The sequence below is a fragment of the Aulostomus chinensis genome, chromosome 1 (genome assembly GCF_037954235.1).
Source record: "Aulostomus chinensis isolate RoL2024-O1b breed Wild chromosome 1, RoL_Achi_v1.0, whole genome shotgun sequence".
Classification (NCBI taxonomy): Eukaryota; Metazoa; Chordata; class Actinopteri; order Syngnathiformes; family Aulostomidae; genus Aulostomus; species Aulostomus chinensis.
The window spans coordinates 36,397,754-36,420,268 of record NC_141320.1 but is presented as its reverse complement, the minus strand read 5'-3'; the positions used below and the strand labels follow the sequence as shown (position 1 = coordinate 36,420,268).

At 39.2% G+C, this 22,515-nt stretch overlaps 1 non-coding gene across 1 annotated transcript; it reads left to right on the top strand.

Moving 5' to 3' along the window:
• The first annotated feature begins 3,661 nt into the window (after nucleotides 1-3,661).
• Nucleotides 3,662-3,733, top strand: trnaa-cgc (transfer RNA alanine (anticodon CGC)). The gene has a single exon. It is a non-coding gene; the product is annotated as a tRNA-Ala (tRNA).
• Nucleotides 3,734-22,515: the final 18,782 nt, after the last annotated feature.

Genomic DNA, 22,515 nt, shown 5'->3' with positions numbered 1-22,515 from the left:
CACTGATTGATGATCTTTTCATGAATCTGAAAATGCTTCAAAATTTAAGAGGAAAACAAATCTATCTTTTATAATAATTTTCATCATGGGAACGCACGTCTGCTGCGGTTGGTTTTTAAACGAGAGCAGGAAAGGACAGACAACAGAAGGCAAATAAATAGAAGAAAAGACAAAAGAGAGAGAGAGAGAGAATGAGAGGGAGGGAGGGCTCTAGTGGGGCTACTTCCTCCTCCTCTGCTCCAGTTGGTTCCGCCCTGTCTGCTGGTGTCTCCACTGCTGTCACAGAGCGGCTGATTGTCACACCAAGAGACCGCAAGTGTCTCATGTTCAGTGTCTGGCACGGGACTTTGCAAAAGTAGGTAGTTATAGTTACTAGTTACTTCTGCCAAAATGTAACTGAGATAGTACCTGAGTTCCTCCACTCTGAAAGTAACTACTCACCAGGGAAAGTAACTACTGCAAGAAGACAGACATGTCCTCCCTCAAGCCTCAAACAGACCATTGGTCCTGTTTGGTGTTCCAAGTCACACGTCTGGCCTTCTGTTTGAGGGGAGGAAGGTGTGGGGAACCCAACCCCTGGTTTACTGGTAGATTCATCACAGCCGACTTGGCACACACTTTGTTTGTCTCTGACCAAAAGACACAACAGGACCTCAGAGGACCGTACGACTCTTCTTTTCTTTTCACCAGGAGAGAAGTCTTTGTTTTTTGGAAAATGGCCGATTGCAACGGTAAGCAATTTCTTTATGTATTGTTGTCTTTAACTGATGCGATGATAAATTACTAGAGTGCTTTTCAACATTTGAAACCTTTTTTTGTTGAGGAAAAGTCCGGTGAGCCTCTCTGTATGATCATATCATGAACAAATAAATATTTGATTGAGTAAACCACTAAAACTTCTAGCCCATGACCTTTGCTTTCAAACACCCAGATTGACCACGTGGCTTTAGTTTTAGGGGAGGAGGGGTGAGGAACCCCAACCCTGCCTTTGAGCTGCTCTGGCTGTTTGACCTCTGTTCAATGGTGTTGTTATTTCTGCTTCTCTTTGACTGTATGGAACAAAACAAGCTGAGGGCCAGCGAGTGTATTCAGAGATGGAGGCCAGGCAGCTGGAATCTCCACCAGAGGAAGCTTCAGGGTGTGCAGGACCATACCTGGATCATGAAGACGGGTTCATGGATCGGGAACTTTCAGCCAAACTCATGGAGCGTCTAAGAACTGTTGTCTGACTGCTGCTCAATGCTGCCATGAACACACAGTGGACTGATGACTGGTGATGAAGCATTCATGTGAGAGCAACCACACGTGGGGAGGAAATACCTGATGACTATTTTGAAAGAGATCATGAAAACATACGATCCAGGCTTTGGAACAGAAACCTCATCTGCACAATTAGAAAGGACCTGTTCCTGAACCACAGGCTCATCAGTCCTGCTAAGATCACAGGCGCTGCTGAGACACTGTTGGAGACACTGTTGGAGACACTGGCGCAAGCAGGGGTGGCACCAAGAGCGACTGGTGACTGTTGGAAAGTACACAGGTAGGTGACCACTGCTGGAACATTCATGCTGAACAAGCAGGATCTCAAACATTGGTATTCTACTTAGGTGGCGCTACAGAGTTGGATGTACTTTTTTGACTACTCTGACTTTGCCTACATGCAGGAATGCTGCCCAGGCCTGTGCACTGCTAATGGGACTGATGGGTGCCCTCAACCTTGCATGTCCCCCACGACTGTGCTACACTTCTGAAGTGTTTCAAAAACTTCTCTTGGATCTGGATGGACTTCAACTGTCCCCCAAAGTCCACGCATTAAAGGTGAAATTGTCTTGAATGAAGATTTGAAGTGACAAACTTCACAGTGCCAAACCGATGAGGTCAGGTTTGAATGGACGATGTTGCAGTTGAACAAGATTTGAAAGCACTTTGATGAAGCGTTTCAGGAGTTCTTGTCACGCTCACTGACTGTTACACACTGACGCTCACACACTCTCACACACTCACTTTACAGATGTGCGGTACACACACGGTGAAGAGGTTTTTGCTAAGACCATTTTTGTTTTGTTTCTTTAAGAACATTTTTGTTTTGTTTTTTTAACAACATTTTGGTTAGTTTTTTCCTGAAAGTACTTGTAATACATTGATTCTTAAAAATAAATATGTATTTGTACTTTGACTACTCTAAACTGACCGTAGGTATGAATGTGAGTGTGAATGGTTGTTCGTCTCTGTGTGTTGGCCCTGCGATGGACTGGCGACCTGTCCAGGGTGAACCTTGCCTCTCGCCCGTTGACGCTGGGATAGGCTCCAGCCCCCCCCCCCCCCCCGTGACCCTTAATGTGTAGGAATAAGCGGAAGACAATGGATGGATGGATGTATTTATTTGTACTGTATTTTAGTTGTGTGATCCTCTTCCTGAGCCTGTCTTCCTGGACAGTGAGGACCAACAAGACATCCTTGGTGCCTTTCTGAAGGCAGTACTTCATAGAACACCAACACAACTGAGCTTGACGGATGAAGTGCAGTTCATCTTTGGTGTTCTAGTTCCTGAGGGAGGCCTCACCATGGATATACTTTACAGAGTTTGTCCTTGCAGCAGTCAGTGACTTAATAGAGTCTAACAAATGGTTGAACCTGAATGAGACAGTCACCCTTCAACATGGGGCCATGGCAGAGTGAACCAAGGACACTACAATGGGGGTGAGAGTGGAGCCATGATGGAGTCGCAGTTCATCACCTCCACCATCATGTGGACCACCTGATCACCTCTCCCTCAACCTCTAAATAACTCATTCCCTGACCAGGAATTGAACCCGGGCTGCGGCGGTGAAAGCGCCGAATCCTAGCCACTAGACCATCAGGGACCACACTGAGCTCTCCAACAACAGAGACTATACACAATGACTCAAGAACACAGGACTCTGTGGTCTCAGCTTGAGATGCAGAGGGTCCTCCAAGACCACCAGACACCTCAGCCCCCTAAAGACAGTCCACCCCCAGGATCCTGCCCCCCTCTGCTCCAACTCAGCCATCCATTCATAACTGACTTTGTCTCAGTCTCTTCTCAATGCCAGTCACTGAAACACTGACAATGTGATGGGGGCTTCCTGTCTTTACTGCATTTTCTTCAAGGCTCACTACTGCTACTTCCTACAGTCGTCTCTACTGTGTACTTGTACTACCAGTTGTTATGAGCATCTGTGGATTTCTAAATATTCCAGTCCTCAGTTTGCAACTGTATAGTGATGATGGGTCAGTTTAGAGCTGTCAATCAATGTTAATAATTGATCTTAACATCTGTACATTATTTTAGGAGCACAAATACTTTTACTTCATTCTGAGGATGAGCAGACGTTCAATATAATTCTCATTTCCTGGTCAAAGACTCCTGCTAGTCAGAGAGGATCTGGGCTGGATTGGAAAGCTTCAGAGAGGAAAACCTTCACTCTGGACTGGACTGAGAACGGAGCAGCCTCAGCTTCCTGGAGCCTGACTTGCCTCTGTGGTCTAAGGCTGTGTGGGCTGACATCACAGTGAAACTACTGAGATCACAGAGCCTTTAAGATCACAGGCTGACTTCCTTTTTATCCCTAAAATGAAGAAGAAAAATGTTGTGTCTGTGTTTGTGTTGCTGCATCAGTTAAACAGTGACTCTGACAGAGGGGATGTAGCTCAGTGGTAGAGCGCATGCTTCGCATGTATGAAGCCCCGGGTTCAATCCCCGGCATCTCCAGCTGGTCCTTTGGAGCCTTCATCTTATCAGCTAAATTGATCCATAAATGTGACAACAGTTGATAACAAACTACCAGAAGAGAAACCAGTCTGTTGCGTATCAAAGTATTTGTAGCTGGGTCAGTGTGACTGTGAGCCTTCATAGCCAGCATGAAGGAGCTGGTTTTATCTTTGCTGGGGAAATCCCACACACAGCTGCTCTCAGTTCCAAATGTGTGTGTCCTCACTCCTCCGTCCTCCTGCTGCCCTCAGAATACAGACACAATTCAACCTGGCAAGTTTGGAGCATAGAAGTGCTCCTGAAGAGATGAGTGTCAGCCCACAGCTGGCTGTTCTTACCTGGAACCTCAAGATGAAACTGCTTCCACAGATTGGAAATGAATCTGATGTTGACTTTTGGACAAATCACCTGTTCATCAGTTCATCATCACTTCCATCCATTTTCTACTGCTTATCTTGTTATAGAAAGGAGTCTATCTGCTGTGTGACTGAGGCAGTTACTGTGAGCTGCTGCATGTCTCAGTGTGTGTGTGTGTGTGTGTGTGTGTGTGAGTGTGTGTGTGTGTTGTGGCAGGATAGCGCCACACTCCCCACCGTGAGGGGCAGTGTGGCAGACGATAGTGAGTGGTCACCTAGAAGTAGACCTGGTCCGACCCTTCTCCGTCCTTTCCACTTCCTCTCCCTCCTTTACGGAGCCGACAGCCGTGCGTGGTGGCGTCTCGCTGGTCAGCAGATCGGTTACAAACAAAGGTATGCATGCTTGCTCTGCTCCATTATTCAGTGTCATGGGCCCCCTGTTTACTCCAGTTTTGCTCCGTCCAGCGGTGTGGTGTTACTGGGAGCTGGGCTGTCTCCCTTGGGCCAGTGTGTGCGTGGTGCGCTTTCTGTGGGTAAGACGCGTAGTTGTCTGCCTTTCATATCAAGCTGCCGATGATCTGTGGTGTTCTGATTATCCTCTCCCGGCCATTGTTTGTGTAGTCTGGGCTGCGGACTTCCTCCTCCTGCCTCGTCTGACGCCATGATTCTGCTCTCCGGGAGGAAATGTTTATTCTTAGCTTTTGTTATTCTGTAATGACCTTCATCCACATTTTAATTAGGTTAACTTGTTTATTTTGCAGTGCGCAGCCGTCAATTGCTGCTGTGAGCCTCGCTGCTGTTTTGGTTCTTCCTCTTCTCCTCTTCTTCTTCAGTCTGGATTCTTGCTGATTCGGCTCATAACGGCTCTGATCCCAGTAACGGCGGTTAAAGCTGTGCACTACGGCCTTTATAAGAGCCTCAACGTGGGCAAAGAGAGGGCATCCCGACCCTCATCGGCGCTGAGCCATCCCCCTTGGAGACTGGTTTTAATTAGAGGGGCAGACATTTCCTTAATTACTTGAGTTTATTCCTTTTCTATTTGTTATTTCTTTCTTTGAATTATTACTGTTAGTTTTTGTGGGTTACATTTGATTTATTGTTTAGAACCCTTATTATTATTATTATTATTTTGCCTTTTGCTCCCCATTTTGATCATTTGGATTTAAAACAGTTTCTGTTGGGTTATTTGTGGTAGTGATATTTAGTTCGTGTGTGAGGGTTGCCTTGATTTCATGTTTTTGATGGTGTTCTTTTCTTTGACAGGTGTTGAGGGCCCAGAGCGGCAGCGGTCCCCCTGGTGGTGGTTCCTTATTCATGATTATTTTTTGGTTTGCTGTGTCACGGGCGCAGTGTAGTTTTTTTTGGATCCCTCCCCTTTTCGTTTCCGCTGTCGTGGTAAGCCCCAGCCCTGTCCCCTTTTCCTTTCGGTAATTCGTCTTGCACTCCTTATTATATCCATTGGTATTCATTTAGTCTGTTGCTCATTTTAAACTATTTTTCTAATAAAAGTATTTTTATTATTGGAAATCACGGTCCTGTCCTGTTGTATCTCTCGAACTGTGTGCCTTTGTTCAAATGGAAGCCTGGTCATTTTGAAATTTTGTTTATATCCTGGGGTGAAAGCCCCCAGGTGGCGTTGTCGGCAACTGTTCCCCACCACTCGCCTTGCCACACTACGAACCTCAAAATAATGCGACACTGATGTCGTAAGAATTGCTAATGAACACAAAATAATGCTACAGTAATGTAGTAAGAGTTGCTAATAACCTCAAAATAATGCTACATTGATGTAGTAAGAATTGCTAATGAACTCAAAATGATGCTAACAGTAATGGAGTGAAAGTTTCGAATAACCTAAAAATGAATCTGACAGTAATGTAGTAAGAGTTGCTAATAACCTCCAAATAATGCGACAGTGATGTCAGAAGAATTGGTAATGATCTCAAAATGATGCTAACAGTAATGTAGTAAGAATTGCTAATGATCTCAAAATGATGCGACAGTGATGTCGTAAGAATTGATAATAAACTTAAAATGATGCGACAGTGATGTCAGAAGAATTGCTAATGATCTCAAAATGATGCGACAGTGATGTAGGAAGAATTGTTAATGAATACAAAAATGATGCTGACAGTAATGTAGTGATAGTTGCTAATAAACTCAAATTGATGCTGACAGAAATGTAGTAAGAGTTGCTACGATCCTCAAAATAATGCGACAGTGATGTCAGAAGAATTGCTCATGATATCAAAATGATGCTACAGTGATGTCTTAAGAATTGCTAATGATCTCAAAATGATGCGACAGTGATGTCGTAAGAATTGCTAATGATCTCAAAATGATGCGACAGTGATGTAGAAAGAATTGCTAATGATCTCAAAATGATGTGACAGTAATGGATTAAAAATTGCTAATGTACTCATAATGATGCGAAAAGTAATGTAGTGAAAGTTTCGAATAACCTCAAAGTGATGCTGACAGTCATGTAGGAAGAGTTGCTAGTAACCTCTAAAAATGCTACAGTGATGTTGGAAGAATTGCTAATGAACTCAAAATGATGCTAACAGTAATGGAGTGAAAGTTTTGAATAACCTCAAAGTGATGCTGACAGTAATGTAGTAAGTGTTTCGAATAACCTCAAAGTGATGCTGAAAGTCATGTAGTGAGAGTTGTGAATAACCTAAAAATGATGCTGACAATAATGTAGTAAGAGTTGCTAATAACCTCAAAGTGATGCTGACAGTAATGTAGTAAGAGTTGCTACAAACCTCAAAATAATGCTACAGTGATGTCGGAAGAATTGCTAATAACCTCAATATGATGTGACAGAAATGGATTAAGAATTGCTAATGTACTCAAAATGATGCGAACAGAAATGTAGAGAAAGTTTCGAATAACCTCAAAGTGATGCTGACAGTCATGTGGTAAGAGTTGCTCGTAACCTCCAAAAAATGCTACAGTGATGTCGGAAGAATTGCTAATGAACTCAAGATGATGCTAACAGTAATGTAGTGATAGTTGCTAATCAACTCAGTGATGCTTACAGTAATGTAGTAAGTGTTTCGAACAACCTCAAACTGATGCTGACAGTCATGTAGTAAGAGTTGCTATTAACCTATAAATGATGCTAACAGTAATGTAGTGATAGTTGCGAATAAACTCAAAATGATGCTGACAGTAATGTAGGAAGAGTTGCTAATAACCTAAAAATAATGCTACAATGATGTTTTAAAAATTGCTCATGATTTCAAAATGATGCGACAGTGATGTCAGAAGAATTGCTAATGAACTAAAAATGATGCTAACAGTAATGTAGTGGTAGTTGCTAATCAAGTCAGTTATGCTTACAGTAATGTAGTTAGTGTTTCGAACAACCTCAAAGTGATGCTGACAGTCATGGAGTAAGAGTTCCTTCAAACCTCAAAATGATGTGACAGTGATGGATTGAGAATTGCTAATGTACTCAAAATGATGCTAACAGTAATGTAGTGAAAGTTTCGAATAACGTCAAAGTGGTGTTGACAGTAATGTGGTTAGAGTTGCAATAACATAAAAATGATGCTTACAGTAATGTCGTAAGTGTTTCGAACAACCTCAAAGTGATTCTGAAAGTCATGTAGTAAGAGTTGCTACTCACCTCAAAATAATGCAACAGTGATGTCAGAAGAATTTCTGATGATCTCAAAATGATGCGACAGTGATGGAGTAAGAATTGATCATGAACTCAAAATGATGCTGACGGTAATGTAGTCAAAGTTTCGAATAACCTCAAAGTGATGCTGACAGTAATGTAGTAAGAGTTGCTACGAACTTCAAAATAATGCGACAGTGATGTCAGAAGAATTGCGAATGATCTCAAAATGATGTGACAGTGATGTCGTAAGAATTGCTAATAAACTAAAAATGATGCTATCAGTAATGGAGTGACAGTTTTGAATAACCTCAAAGTGATGCTGACAGTCATGTAGTAAGAGTTGCTACAAACCTCAAAATAATGCTACAGTGATGTCGTAGGAATTGCTAATGAACTCAAAATGATGCTAACAGTAATGTAGTGATAGTTGCTAATAAACTCAGTGAGGCTTACAGTAATGTAGTAAGTGCTTCGAACAATTTCAAATGATGCTGAAAGTCATGAAGCAAGAGTTGCTACTAACCTCAAAATAATGCTACAGTGATGTCGTAGGAATTGCTAATGAACTCAAAATAATGCTAAAGTAATGTCGGAAGAATTCCTAATGATCTCAAAATGATGCGACAGTGATGTCATAAGAATTGCTAATGAACTCAAAATGATGCTAACAGTAATGTAGTGAAAGTTTAGAATAACCTCAAAGTGATGCTGACAGTAATGTAGGAAGTGTTTCGAACAACCTCAAAGTAATGCTGAAAATCATGTAGCAAGTATTGCTACGAAGCTCCAAATAATGCGACAGTGATATAGTAAGAATTGTTAATAATCTCAAAATGATGAGACAGTGATGTCGTAAGAATTACCAATGAACTCAAAATGATGCAAACAGTAATGTAGTGATAGTTGCGAATGAACTCAAAATGATGCTAACAGTAATGTAGTGATAGTTGCTAATCAACTCAGTGGTGCTTACAGTAATGTAGTAAGTGTTTCAAACAACCTCAAAGTGATGCTGACAGTCATGTAGTAAGAGTTGCTACCAACCTCAAAATAATGCGACAGTGATGTTGGAAGAATTGACAATGATCTCAAAATGATGTGACAGTAATGGATTAAGAATTGCGAATGTACTAAAAAAGATGCGAACAGTAATGTAGTGAAAGTTTCAAATAGCCTCATAGTGATGCTGAAAGTCATGTGTTGAGAGTTGCGAGTAACCTAAAAATGATGCTGACAGTAATGTAGGAAGAGTTGCTAATAACCTCAAAATAATGCGACAATGATGTTTTAAAAATTGCTCATGATCTCAAAATGATGCGACAGTGATGTCGTAAGAATTGTTAATGAACTCAAAATGATGTTAACAGTAATGTAGTGATAGTTGCTAATAAACTCAAAGTGTACTGACAGTAATGTAGTAAGGGTTGCTACGAACCTCAAAATAATGCGACAGTAATGTAGTAAAAGTTGCTACGAACCTCAAAATATTGCGACAGTGATTAAGTAAGAATTGCTAATGAACTCAAAATGATGCTAACAGTAATGGAGTGAAACTTTCGAATAACCTCAAAGTGATGCTGACAGTCATGTAGTAAGTGTTGCTACGAACCTCAAAATAATGCAACAGTAATGTAGAAAGTGTTTTGAACAACCTCAAAGTGATGCTGACAGTCATTTAGTAAGAGTTGCTAATGAACTCAATTTAATGCTACAGTGATGTCGTAAGAATTGCAAATAAATTCAAATTGATGCTAACTGTAATGTAGTGATAGTTGCTAATAAACTCTGATAATTACAGTAATGTAGTAAGAGTTTCGAACAACCTTAAAGTGATGCTGACAGTAATGTAGTCAGAGTTGCTACTAACCTCAAAATAATGCGACAGTGATGTCAGAAGAATTGGTAATGATCTCAAACTGATGTCGTAAGAATTGCTAATGAACTCAAGATGATGCTAACAGTAATGTAGTGATAGTTGCTAATAAACTAGTAATGTAGTAAGAGTTTCGATCAACCTAAAAGTGATGCTGACAGTAATGTAGTAAGAGTTGCTACTAACCTCAAAATAATGCGACAGTGATGTCAGAAGAACTGGTAATGATCTCAAACTGATGTCGTAAGAATTGCTAATGAACTCAAGATGATGCTAACAGTAATGTAGTGATAGTTGCTAATAAACTAGTAATGTAGTAAGAGTTTCGAACAACTTCAAAGTGATGCTGACAGTCATGTAGTTAGAGTTGCTACGAACCTTTAAATAATGCAACAATAATGTAGTAAGAGTTGCTACGAACCTCAACATGATGCGACAGTAATGTAGTAAAAGTTGCTAAGAATCTCAAAATATTGCGACAGTGATGTCGTAAGAATTGCTAATGAACTCAAAATGATGCTAACAGTAATGTAGTGATAGTTGCTAATAAACTCAGTGATGCTTCCAGTAATGTAGTAAGAGTTTCGAACAACCTCAAAGTGATGCTGACAGTCATGTAGTAAGAGTTGCTACTAACCTCAATTTAATGCTTCAGTGATGTTGTAAGAATTGCTAATGAACTCAAAATGATGCTAACAGTAATGGAGTGAAACTTTCGAATAACCTCAAAGTGATGCTGACAATAATGTAGTAAGAGTTGCTACAAACCTCAAAATGATGCGACAGTGATGTCAGAAGAATTGCTAATGATCTCAAAATGATGTGACAGGAATGGAGTTAGAATTGCTAATGTACTCAAAATGATGCTAACAGTATTGTAGTGAAAGTTTCAAATAACCTCATAGTGATGCTGAAAGTCATGTGGTGAGAGTTGCGAGTAACCTAAAAATGATGCTGACAGTAATGTAGGAAGAGTTGCTAATAACCTAAAAATAATGCTACAATGATGTTTTAAAAATTGCTCATGATCTCAAAATGATGCGACAGTGATGTCGTAAGAATTGTTAATGAACTCAAAATGATGTTTACAGTAATGTAGTGATAGTTGCTAATAAACTCAAAGTGATGCTGACAGTAATGTAGTAAGGGTTGCTACGAACCTCGAAATAATGCGACAGTGATGTCAGAAGAATTGCTCAAGATCTCAAAATGATGCGACAGTAATGTAGTAAAAGTTGCTACGAACCTCAAAATATTGTGACAGTGATTAAGTAAGAATTGCTAATGAACTCAAAATGATGCTAACAGTAATGGAGTGAAAGTTTCGAATAACCTCAAAGTGATGCTGACAGTCATGTAGTAAGTGTTGCTACGAACCTCAAAATAATGCAACAGTAATGTAGTAAGTGTTTCGAACAACTTCAAAGTGATGCTGATAGTCATGTAGTAAGAGTTGCTAATGAACTCAATTTAATGCTACAGTGATGTCGTAAGAATTGCTAATAAATTCAAATTGATGCTAACAGTAATGTAGTGATAGTTGCTAATAAACTCTGATAATTACAGTAATGTAGTAAGAGTTTCGAACAACCTTAAAGTGATGCTGACAGTCATGTAGTAAGAGTTGCTACGAACCTTAAAAAATGCAACAGTAAAGTAGAAAGAGTTGCTTTGAACCTCAAAATAATGCGACAGTGATGTCAGAAGAATTGGTAATGATCTCAAACTGATGTCGTAAGAATTGCTAATGAACTCAAGATGATGCTAACAGTAATGTAGTAAGAGTTTTGAACAACCTCAAAGTGATGCTGACAGTCATATAGTAAGTGTTTCGAACAACTTCAAAGTGATAATGACAGTCATGTAGTAAGAGTTGCTAATGAACTCAATTTCATGCTACAGTGATGTCGTAAGAATTGCTCAACCTGATACTAACAGTAATGTAGTGATAGTTGCTAATAAACTCAAAGTGATGCTGACAGTAATGTAGTAAGAGTTGCTACGAACCTTTAAATAATGCAACAATAATGTAGTAAGAGTTGCTACGAACCTCAACATGATGCGACAGTAATGTAGTAAAAGTTGCTAAGAATCTCAAAATATTGCGACAGTGATGTCGTAAGAATTGCTAATGAACTCAAAATGATGCTAACAGTAATGTAGTGATAGTTGCGAATCAACTCAGTGATGCTTACAGTAATGTAGTAAGTGTTTCGAACAACCTCAAAGTGATGCTGAAAGTCATGTAGTAAGAGTTGCTACGAACATCAAAATATTGCGACAGTGATGTCAGAAGAATTGCTAAAGATCTCAAAATGATGCGACAGTGATTAAGTAAGACTTGCTAATGAACTCAAAATGATGCTAACAGTAATGGAGTTAAACTTTCGAATAAGCTCAAAGTGATGGTGACAGTCATGTAGTAAGAGTTGCTACGAACCTCAAAATAATGCGACAGTGATGTCAGAAGAATTGCTAAAGATCTCAAAATGATGCGACAGTGATTCAGGAAGAATTGCTAATGAACTCAAAATGATGCTAACAGTAATGGAGTGAACGTTTCGAATAACCTCAAAGTGATGCTGACAGTCATGTACTAAGAGTTGCTACGATCCTCAAAATAATGCGACAGTGATGTCGGAAGAATTGCTAATGATCTCAAAATGATGCGACAGTGATGTCGGAAGAATTGCTAATGAACTCAAAATGATGCTAACAGTAATGTAGTGATAGTTGCTAATGAACTCAAAGTGATGCTGACAGTAATGTAGTAAGTGTTTCGAAAAACCTCAAAGTGATTCTGACAGTCATGCAGGAAGAGTTGCTACGAACCTCAAAATATTGCGACAGTGATGTCGGAAGAATTGCAAATGAACTCAAAATGATGCTAACAGCAATGTAGTGATAGTTGCTGATCAAGTCAGTGATGCTTACAGTAATGTAGTAAGTGTTTCGAACAACCTCAAAGTGATGCTGACAGTCATGTAGTAAGAGTTGCTACGAACCTCAAAATATTGCGACAGTGATGTCGGAAGAATTGCTAAAGATCTCAAAATGATGCGACGGGGATTCAGTAAGAATTGCTCATGAACTCAAAATGATGCTAAAAGTAATGTAGTAAGTGTTTCGAACAACCTCAAAGTGATGTTGACAGTCATGTAGTAACAGTTGCTTCTAACCTCAAAACGATGCTAAAAGTAATGTAGTGATAGTTGCAAATGAACTCAGTGATGCTTACAGTAATGTAGTAAGAGTTTCGAACAACCTCAAAGTGATGCTGACAGTCATGTAGTAATGGTTGCTATGAACCTTAAAAAATGCAACAGTAAAGTAGTAAGAGTTGCTTCGAACCTCAAAATAATGCGACAGTGATGTCAGAAGAATGGGTAATGATCTCAAACTGATGGGACAGTGATGTAGTAAAAGTTGCTACGAACCTAAAAATATTGCGACAGTGATGTCGGAAGAATTGCTAATGATCTCAAAATGATGCGACAGTGATGTAGTAAGAATTGCAAATGAAATCAAAATGATGCTAACAGTAATGGAGTGAAACTTTCGAATAACCTCAAAGTGATGCTGACAGTCATGTAGTAAGTGTTGCTACGAACCTCAAAATAATGCGACAGTAATGTAGTAAAAGTTGCTACGAACCTCAAAATATTGCGACAGTGTTTTCGGAAGAATTGCTAATGAACTCAAAATGATGCTAACAGTAATGTCGTGGTAGTTGCTAATCAACTCAGTGATGCTTAAAGTAATATAGTAAGTGTTTCGAATAACCTCAAAGTGATGGTGAAAGTCATGTAGGAAGAGCTGCTACGAACCTCAAAATAATGCGACAGTGATGTGAGAAGAATTGCTAAAGATCTCAAAATGATGCGACAGTGATTTAGTAAGAATTGCTCATAAACTCAAAATGATGCTAACAGTAATGTAGTGATAGTTGCTAATAAACTCAAAGTGATGCTGACAGTAATGTCGTAAGAGTTGCTACGAACCTTTAAATACTGCAACAATAAAGTAGTAAGAGTTGCTACGAACCTCAAAATAATGTGACAGTGATGTCAGAAGAATTGCTATGATCTCAAAATGATGCGACAGTGATGTAGTAAGAATTGCTAATGAACTCAAAATGATGCTAACAGTAATGGAGTGAAAGTTTCGAATAACCTCAAAGTGATGCTGACAGTCATGAGGTTTGAGTTGCGAGTAAATAAAAAATGATGCTGAAAGTGATGTCGTAAGAATTGCTACTGAACTCAAAACGATGCTAACAGTAACGTAGTGATAGATGCTAATAAACTCAGTGATGCTAACAGTAATGTAGTGATAGTTGCTAATCAACTCAGTGATGCTGACAGTAATGAAGTAAGTGTTTCGAACAACCTCAAAGTGATGCTGACAGTCATGTAGTAAGAGTTGCTACGAACCTCAAAATAATGCAACAGTAATGTAGTAAAAGTTGCTACGAACCTCAAAATATTGCGACAGTGATGTCGGAAGAATTGCTAAAGATCTCAAAATGATGCGACAGTGATTTAGTAAGAATTGCTAATGTACTCAAAATGATGCTAACAGTAATGGAGTGAACGTTTCGAATAACCTCAAAGTGATGCTGACAGTCATGTACTAAGAGTTGCTACGAACCTCAAAATAATGCGACAGTAATGCAGTAAAAGTTGCTCCGAACCTCAAAATATTGCGACAGTGATGTCGGAAGAATTGCAAATGAACTCAAAATGATGCTAACAGCAATGTCGTGATAGTTGCTGATCAAGTCAGTGATGCTTACAGTAATGTAGTAAGTGTTTCGAACAACCTCAAAGTGATGCTGACAGTCATGTAGTAAGAGTTGCTACGAACCTCAAAATATTGCGACAGTGATGTCGGAAGAATTGCTAAAGATCTCAAAATGATGCGACGGGGATTCAGTAAGAATTGCTCATGAACTCAAAATGATGCTAAAAGTAATGTAGTAAGTGTTTCGAACAACCTCAAAGTGATGTTGACAGTCATGTAGTAACAGTTGCTTCTAACCTCAAAATGATGCTAAAAGTAATGTAGTGATAGTTGCAAATAAACTCAGTGATGCTTACAGTAATGTAGTAAGAGTTTCGAACAACCTCAAAGTGATGCTGACAGTCATGTAGTAATGGTTGCTATGAACCTTAAAAAATGCAACAGTAAAGTAGTAAGAGTTGCTTCGAACCTCAAAATAATGCGACAGTGATGTCAGAAGAATGGGTAATGATCTCAAACTGATGGGACAGTGATGTCGTGAGAATTGCTAATGAACTCAAGATGATGCTAACAGTAATGTAGTGATAGTTGCTAATAAACTCAGTGATGCTTACACTAATGTAGTAAGAGTTTCGAACAACCTCAAAGTGATGCTGACAATCATGTAGTAAGTGTTTCGAACAACTTCAAAGTGATGCTGACAGTCACGTAGTAAGAGTTGTTAATGAACTCAATTTAATGCTACAGTGATGTCGTAAGAATTGCTAATAAACTCAAAATGATGCTAACAGTAATGTCGTGATAGTTGCTACGAACCTTTCAATACTGCAACAATAAAGTAGTAAGAGTTGCTACGAACCTCAAAATAATGTGACAGTGATGTCAGAAGAATTGCTAATGATCTAAAAATGATGCGACAGTGATGTAGTAAGAATTGCTAATGAACTCAAAATGATGCTTACAGTAATGGAGTGAAAGTTTCGAATAACCTCAAAGTGATGCTGACAGTCATGTGGTTTGAGTTGAGAGTAAATAAAAATGATGCTGAAAGTGATGTCGTAAGAATTGCTAATGAACTCAAAATGATGCTACAGTGATGTAGTAAGAATAACTAATGAACTCAAAATGATGCTGAGAGTAATGTAGTGAAAGTTTCGTATAACCTCAATGTGACGGTGACAGTCATGTAGTAAGAGTTGCTACGAACCTCAAAATAATGCGAAAGTGATGTCGGAAGAATTGCTAATGATCTCGAAATGATGTGACACTGATGTAGTAAGAATTGCTAATGAATTCAAAATGATGCGAACATTAATGGAGTGAACGTTTCGAATAACCTCAAAGTGATGCTGACAGTCACGTAGTAAGAGTTGCTACGAACCTCAAAATAATGCGACAGTGATGTCGAAAGAATTGCTAATGATCTCAAAATGATGCTAACAGTAATGTAGTGATAGTTGCTAATGAACTCAGTGATGCTGACAGTAATGTACGAAGAGTTGCTACGAACCTCAAAATAATGCGACAGTGATGTCAAAAGAATTGCTAAAGATCTCAAAATGATGCGACAGTGATTTAGTAAAAATTGCTAATGAACTCAAAATGATGCTAACAGTAATGTAGTGATCGTTGCTAATCAACTCAGTGATGCTTACAGTCATGTAGTAAGTGTTTCGAACAACCTGAAAGTGATGCTGACAGTCATGTAGTAAGAGTTGCTACTAACCTCAAAATGATGCTAACAGTAATGTAGTGATAGTTTCAAATAAACTCAAAGTGATGCTTACAGTAATGTAGTAAGTGTTTCAAACAACCTCAAAGAGATTATGACAGTCATGTAGTAAGGGTTGCTACGAACCTTAAAATAATGCAACAGTGAAGTAGTAAGAGTTTCTTCGAACCTCAAAGTAATGCGACAGTGATGTCAAAAGAATTGTTAATGATCTCAAACTGAAGGGACAGTGATGTCGTAAGAATTGCTAATAAACTCAAAATGATGCTCACAGTAATGTAGTGATAGTTGCGAATAAACTCAAAGTGATGCTGACAGTAATGTAGTAAGAGTTGCGAGTAAATTAAAAATGATGCTGACAGTGATGTCGTAAGAATTGCTATTGAACTCAAAACGATGCTGACAGTAACGTAGTGATAGTTGCTAATAAACTCAGTGATGCTTACAGTAATGTAGTAAGTGTTTCGAACAACCTCAAAGTGATGTTGACAGTCATGTAGTAAGAGATGCTACTAACCTCAAAATGATGCTAACAGTAATGAAGTGATAGTTGCTAATAAACTCAAAGTGATGCTGACAGTAATGTAGTAAGAGTTTCGAACAACCTCAAAGTCATTATGACAGTCATGTAGTAAGGGTTGCTACGAACCTTAAAATAATGCAACAGTAAAGTAGTAAGAGTTGCTTCGAACCTCAAAGTAATGCGACAGTGATGTCAAAAGAATTGTTAATGATCTCAAAATGATGCTAACAGTAATGTAGTGATAGTTGCTATAAACTCAGTGATGCTTACAGTAATTTAGTAAGTGTTTCGAACAACCTCAAAGTGATGCCGACAGTCATGTAGTAAGAGTTGCTACTAACCTCTTGTCAATGAATTGCTCATAAACTCAAAATGATGCCAACAGTAATGTAGTGATAGTTGCTAATAAACTCAAAGTGATGCTGACAGTAATGTAGTAAGAGTTGCTACGAACCTTTAAATATTGCAACAGAAATGTAGTAAGAGTTGCTACGAAACTATGAACCTAAAAATAATGCGACAGTGATGTCAGAAGAATTGCTAAAGATCTCAAAATGATGCGACAGTTATTTAGTAAGAATTGCTAATGAACTCAAAACGATGCTAACAGTAACATAGTAATAGTTGCTAATAAACTCAGTGATGCTTACAGACAGTCATGTTGTAAGAGTTGCTAGTAACCTCAAAATGATGCTAAAAGTAATGTAGTGATAGTTGCTAATAAACTCAAAGTGATGCTTACAGTAATGTAGTAAGTGTTCCGAACGACCTCAAAGTGATTATGACAGTCATGTAGTAAGGGTTGCTACGAACCTTAAAATAATGCAACAGTAAAGTAGTAAGAGTTGCTTCGAACCTCAAAGTAATGCGACAGTGATGTCAAAAGAATTGTTAATGATCTCAAACTGATGGGACAGTAATGTCGTAAGAATTGCTATTGAACTCAAAATGATGCTAACAGTAATGTAGTAAGTGTTTTGAACAACCTCAAAGTGATGCTGACAGTAATGTAGTAAGAGTTGCTACGAACCTTAAAATAATGCAACAGTAATGTAGTAAGAGTTGCTAGGAACCTCAAAATAATGCGAGAGTGATGTCAGAAGAATCGGTAATGATCTCAACATGATGCGACAGTGATGTCGTAAGAATTGCTAATGAACTCAAAATGATGCGACAGTGTCGTAGTAAGAATTGTAATGTACTCAAAATGATGCGAACTGTAATGTAGTGACAGTTTCGAATAACCTCAAAGTGATGCTGACAGTCATGTACTAAGAGTTGCTACGAACCTCCAAATAATGCGACAGTGATTTTTGTAAGAATTGCAAATGAACTCAAAATGATGCTAACAGTATGGAAGTGAAAGTTTCGAATAACTTCAAAGTGATGATGACAGTCATGTGGTTAGAGTTGCGAGTAACTTAAAATGATGCTGACAGTAATGTAGTAAGAGTTGCTAATAACCTCAAAATAATGCGAAAGTGATGTCAGAAGAATTGCTAATGATATCAAAATGATGCAACAGTGATGGAGTAAGAATTGCTAATGAACTCAAAATGATGCTAACAGTAATGTAGTGAAAGTTTTGAATAACCTCAAAGTGATGCTGACAGTCATGTGGTTAAAGTTTCGAGTAACCTAAAAATGATGCTGACAGTGATGTCGCAAGAATTGCAAATGAACTCAAAATGATGCTAACAGTAATGTAGTGAAAGTTTCAGATAACCTCAAAATGATGCTAACAGTAATGTAGTGATAGTTGCTAATCAACTCAGTGATGCTTACAGTAATGTAGTAAGTGTTTCGAAAAATCTCAAAGTGATGCTGACAGTCATGTAGTAAGAGTTGCTACGAACCTCCAAATAATGCGACAGTGATTTTTGTAAGAATTGCAAATGAACTCAAAATGATGCTAACAGTATGGAAGTGAAAGTTTCGAATAACCTCAAAGTGATGCTGACAGTCATGTGGTTTGAGTTGCGAGTGACCTAAAAATGATGCTGACAGTGATGTCGTAAGAATTGCTAATGATCTCAAAATGATGCGACAGTGATGTCGTAAGAATTGCTAATTACCTCAAAATGATGTTGATGGTAATCTAATAAGAGCTGCTAAAAACCTAAAAATGATGCTGACAGTAATCTAGTAAGACCTGCTCATAACCTCAAAATGAGTCTGACAGGAATGTAGTAAGTCTGCTATTAACCTCAAAATAATGCTACAGTGATGTATGAAGAATTGTTAATTAAATCAAAAATGATGCTGACAGTGATGTCGTAAGAATTGCTAATGAACTCAAAATGATGTTGACGGTAATGTAAGAAGAATTGAAACTAACCTCAAAATGATGCGACAGTGATAGAGTAAAAATTGCCAATGAACTCAAAATGATGCTAAAAGTAATGTAGTGAAAGTTTCGAACAACCTCAAAGTGATGCTGACAGTCATGTTGTAAGAGTTGCGAGTAACCTAAAAATGATGCTGACAGTAATGTAGTAAGAGTTGCTAATAACCTCAAAATAATGCTACAGTGATGTCGTAAGAATTGCTAATGATATCAAAATGATGCGACAGTGATGGAGTAAGAATTGCTAATGAACTCAAAATGATGCTAACAGTAATGTAGTGAAAGTTGCCAATGAACTCAAAGTGTACTGACAGTCATGTAGGAAGAGTTGCTACGAACCTTCAAATAATGCAACAGTAATGTAGTAAGAATTCCTACGAACTTCAAAATGATGTGACAGTGATGTCAGAAGAATTGCTAATGATCTCAAAATGATGCGACAGTGATGTAGTAAGAATTGCTAATGAACTCAAAATGATGCTAACAGTAATGTAGTGAAAGTTGCGAGTAACCTAAAAATGATGCTGACAGTAATGTAGTAAGAGCTGCTGATAACCTCAAAATAATGCGACAGTGATGTCGGAAGAATTGCTAATGATCTCAAAATGATGCGACAGTGATGTAGTGAAAGTTTCGAATAACCTCAAAGTGATGCTGACAGTCATGTACTAAGAGTTGCTACGAACCTCAAAATGATGCTGACCGTAATGTAAGAAGAGTTGAAACTAACCTGTAAATGATGGTACAGTGATGTCGTAAGAATTGCTAATAAACTCAAAATGATGCTGACAGTCATGTAGTCAGAGTTGCTACTAACGTCAAAATAATGCTACAGTGATGTCGTAAGAATTGCTAATGAACTCAAAATGATGTTGACGGTAATCTAGTAAGAGCTGCTAATTACCTCAAAAGTATGCTGACAGGAATGTAGTAAGTCTGCTAATAACCTTAAAATAATGCTAGTGATGTAGTAAGAGTTACTATGAACCTCAAAATAATGTGACAGTGATGTAGTACGAATGGCTAATGATCTGAAATGATGGGACAGTGATGTCGTAAGAATTGCTAATGAACTTAAAATGATGCTAACAGTAATGTCGTGAAAGATGCGAGTAACCTCAAAGTGATGCTGAAAGTCATGTGGTTAGAGTTGCGAGTAACCTAAAAATGAGGCTGACAGTAATGTAGTAAGAGCTGCGAATGAACTCAAAATAATGCGACAGTGATGTACTGCGAATTGCTAATAACCTCAAAATAATGCTAGTGATGTCGTAAGAATTGCTAATGAACTCATTAATGAACTCAAAATGATGCAAACAGTAATGGAGTGAAAGTTTCGAATAACCTCAAATTGATGCTGACAGTCAGGTAGGAAGAGTTGCTACGAACCTCAAAATAATGCGACAGTAATGTCAGAAGAATTGCTAATGAACTCAAAATGATGCTAACAGTAATGTAGTGAAAGTTGCGAGTAACCTAAAAATTATGCTGACAGTAATGTAGTAAGAGTTGCTAATAACCTCAAAATAATGCTACAGTGATGTTGGAAGAATTCCTAATGAACTCAAAATGATGCTAACAGTGATGTCGTAAGAATTGCTAATGAACTCAAAATGATGCTAAAAGTAATCTAGTAAGAGCTGCTAATAACCTCAAAATGATGACAGTAATTTAGTAAGAGCTGCTAAAAACCTCAAAATAATGCTACAGTTATGTAGGTAGAATTGTTAATGAATTCAAAAATGATGCTGACAGTGATGTAGTAAGAAATGATAATAAACTCAAAATGATGCGACAGTGATGTCGGAAGAGTTGCTAATAACCTCGAAATGATGCAAACAGTAATGTAGTGATAGTTGCTAATAACCTCGAAATGATGCTAACAGTAATGTAGTGATAGTTGCTAATAACCTCGAAATGATGCTTACAGTAATGTAGTAAGAGTTGAAACTAGAACAACAAACTGTCCTCTGATGGTTGGACAGGTTGGTTTGGTCCGTCCTCTCACTCATCATTAAAAGCCCTTATTACTCATCATTCATCCAATCTGACACTCACGTCTGCAGTGGGGAATCCCCAGCAGCCCGCGGCACACATGGAGCAGTCTCGGCCAATCACGTGGGGCCTGCAGCGGCACCGACCACCAAATGGCTCACAGGTGTCACTCTCAGCTCCAACCTCATGGCAGGCACAAGGCAGGGCGCTGTTGGTGAAGAGAGCCCAAGAGACACAGCTGAGCTGAGACAGAATGGAGACGAAGGACAGGAGGGACGACAGAGAAAAAGGAAACGTTAGCGAGACATTTTAGGAAAATTAGTTTAGTGGGGAAAAGGTTCTTAGCCAAACTTGCTAAATGGAAGGACAACAAAAAAACAAAGATCTTCAAAAGAAAATTAGCACAAAATGAAACCCTGCAAGAGAAAGTAAAGCAAGAACTAAATATTCTTGAGGCTCAGGTCTTTAGTTCCAATGCTTGTAAATGACATCTGAATGCATTCACAACCCAAATCTGAGCAGACAGAAGCGTCCCAGTCAGGCCCAGTTTAGTTCCTCTAGAACATTCAGGGATACAGAACAGGGACCAACTCAGGCTTGGAGACACTGACTTGACATGAAAGCTGTTGAGGCCACAGTTGCTAATGAAGTGGTCAGATTTCTCCAGTGGTTCTTGGTTCAGGGAGCTGGAGCTGGAGCTGCTCTCAGGCACCACCAGGACGTAATCCTGGAGAGACAGAAGGAAGAAGTCCAGGCCTGACAGAGGAGAAGGAGGCACAGAGTAAAAACAGCAGATACGTGTGGGGAAAGGGAGAGGGTATCAGTCCAGCAGAGGAGCAGGAAACCTACCACCACAGGGCTCTGCCTGCAGGAACCTGCAGGTGAGGAGGACCTGGTGGTCCGGCACATCCAGAATGATCTGGTTTTCAGACACCGGCACGTTTCGGCAGCCGTAAGCGTGGGGACAGAAGGAGGCGTTGGCGTGGCCTGAAAGACACAAACAACCATCTCCATTTGAATGTTTCTCAAACAGCCGGAGCAGGAAAGCTAAGATGAATCAAAGATCCTCCACCCTGCCAGATCCGACCCTGGTAATGTAGACCTGCACAGGGTGGGTGGGGTGGAGCGGCTGGTGGTGGTGGAGGATGAAGACGTATCTGCCCAAAGCCTGGACACGGTGGAGTCCACCGCAGCGTTCTGAGTAGAAGGATGAGAGCGATGTTCAATGGTACATGTTTTCTTTCCTGAACCGCCGATGTTTCCAATCACGAATCTCAGTCATGAGATTTGAACATCATGGAGGAGTTCAAAAGTGTCAAACTGGGCCGGTCTCCATTTTATGAGTCCAGAGACCGAGGATAAAACTACAAGTCCCTGGTTCAGATTTGACTCGTCTGAATCCAAACACAGCAGCGTTCTTCCACCAGGCCAGATGAGTTGATCATGATAACAAGATATCTTCATGCTACTACAACACACAAACTCATCACAAGAAAAGACTTCATGGTGGAACAACAAATCTCCTCTCAATGGGAAAAACATTGAGTTGAACAATCAACTTTTCCATGATGACATGGAG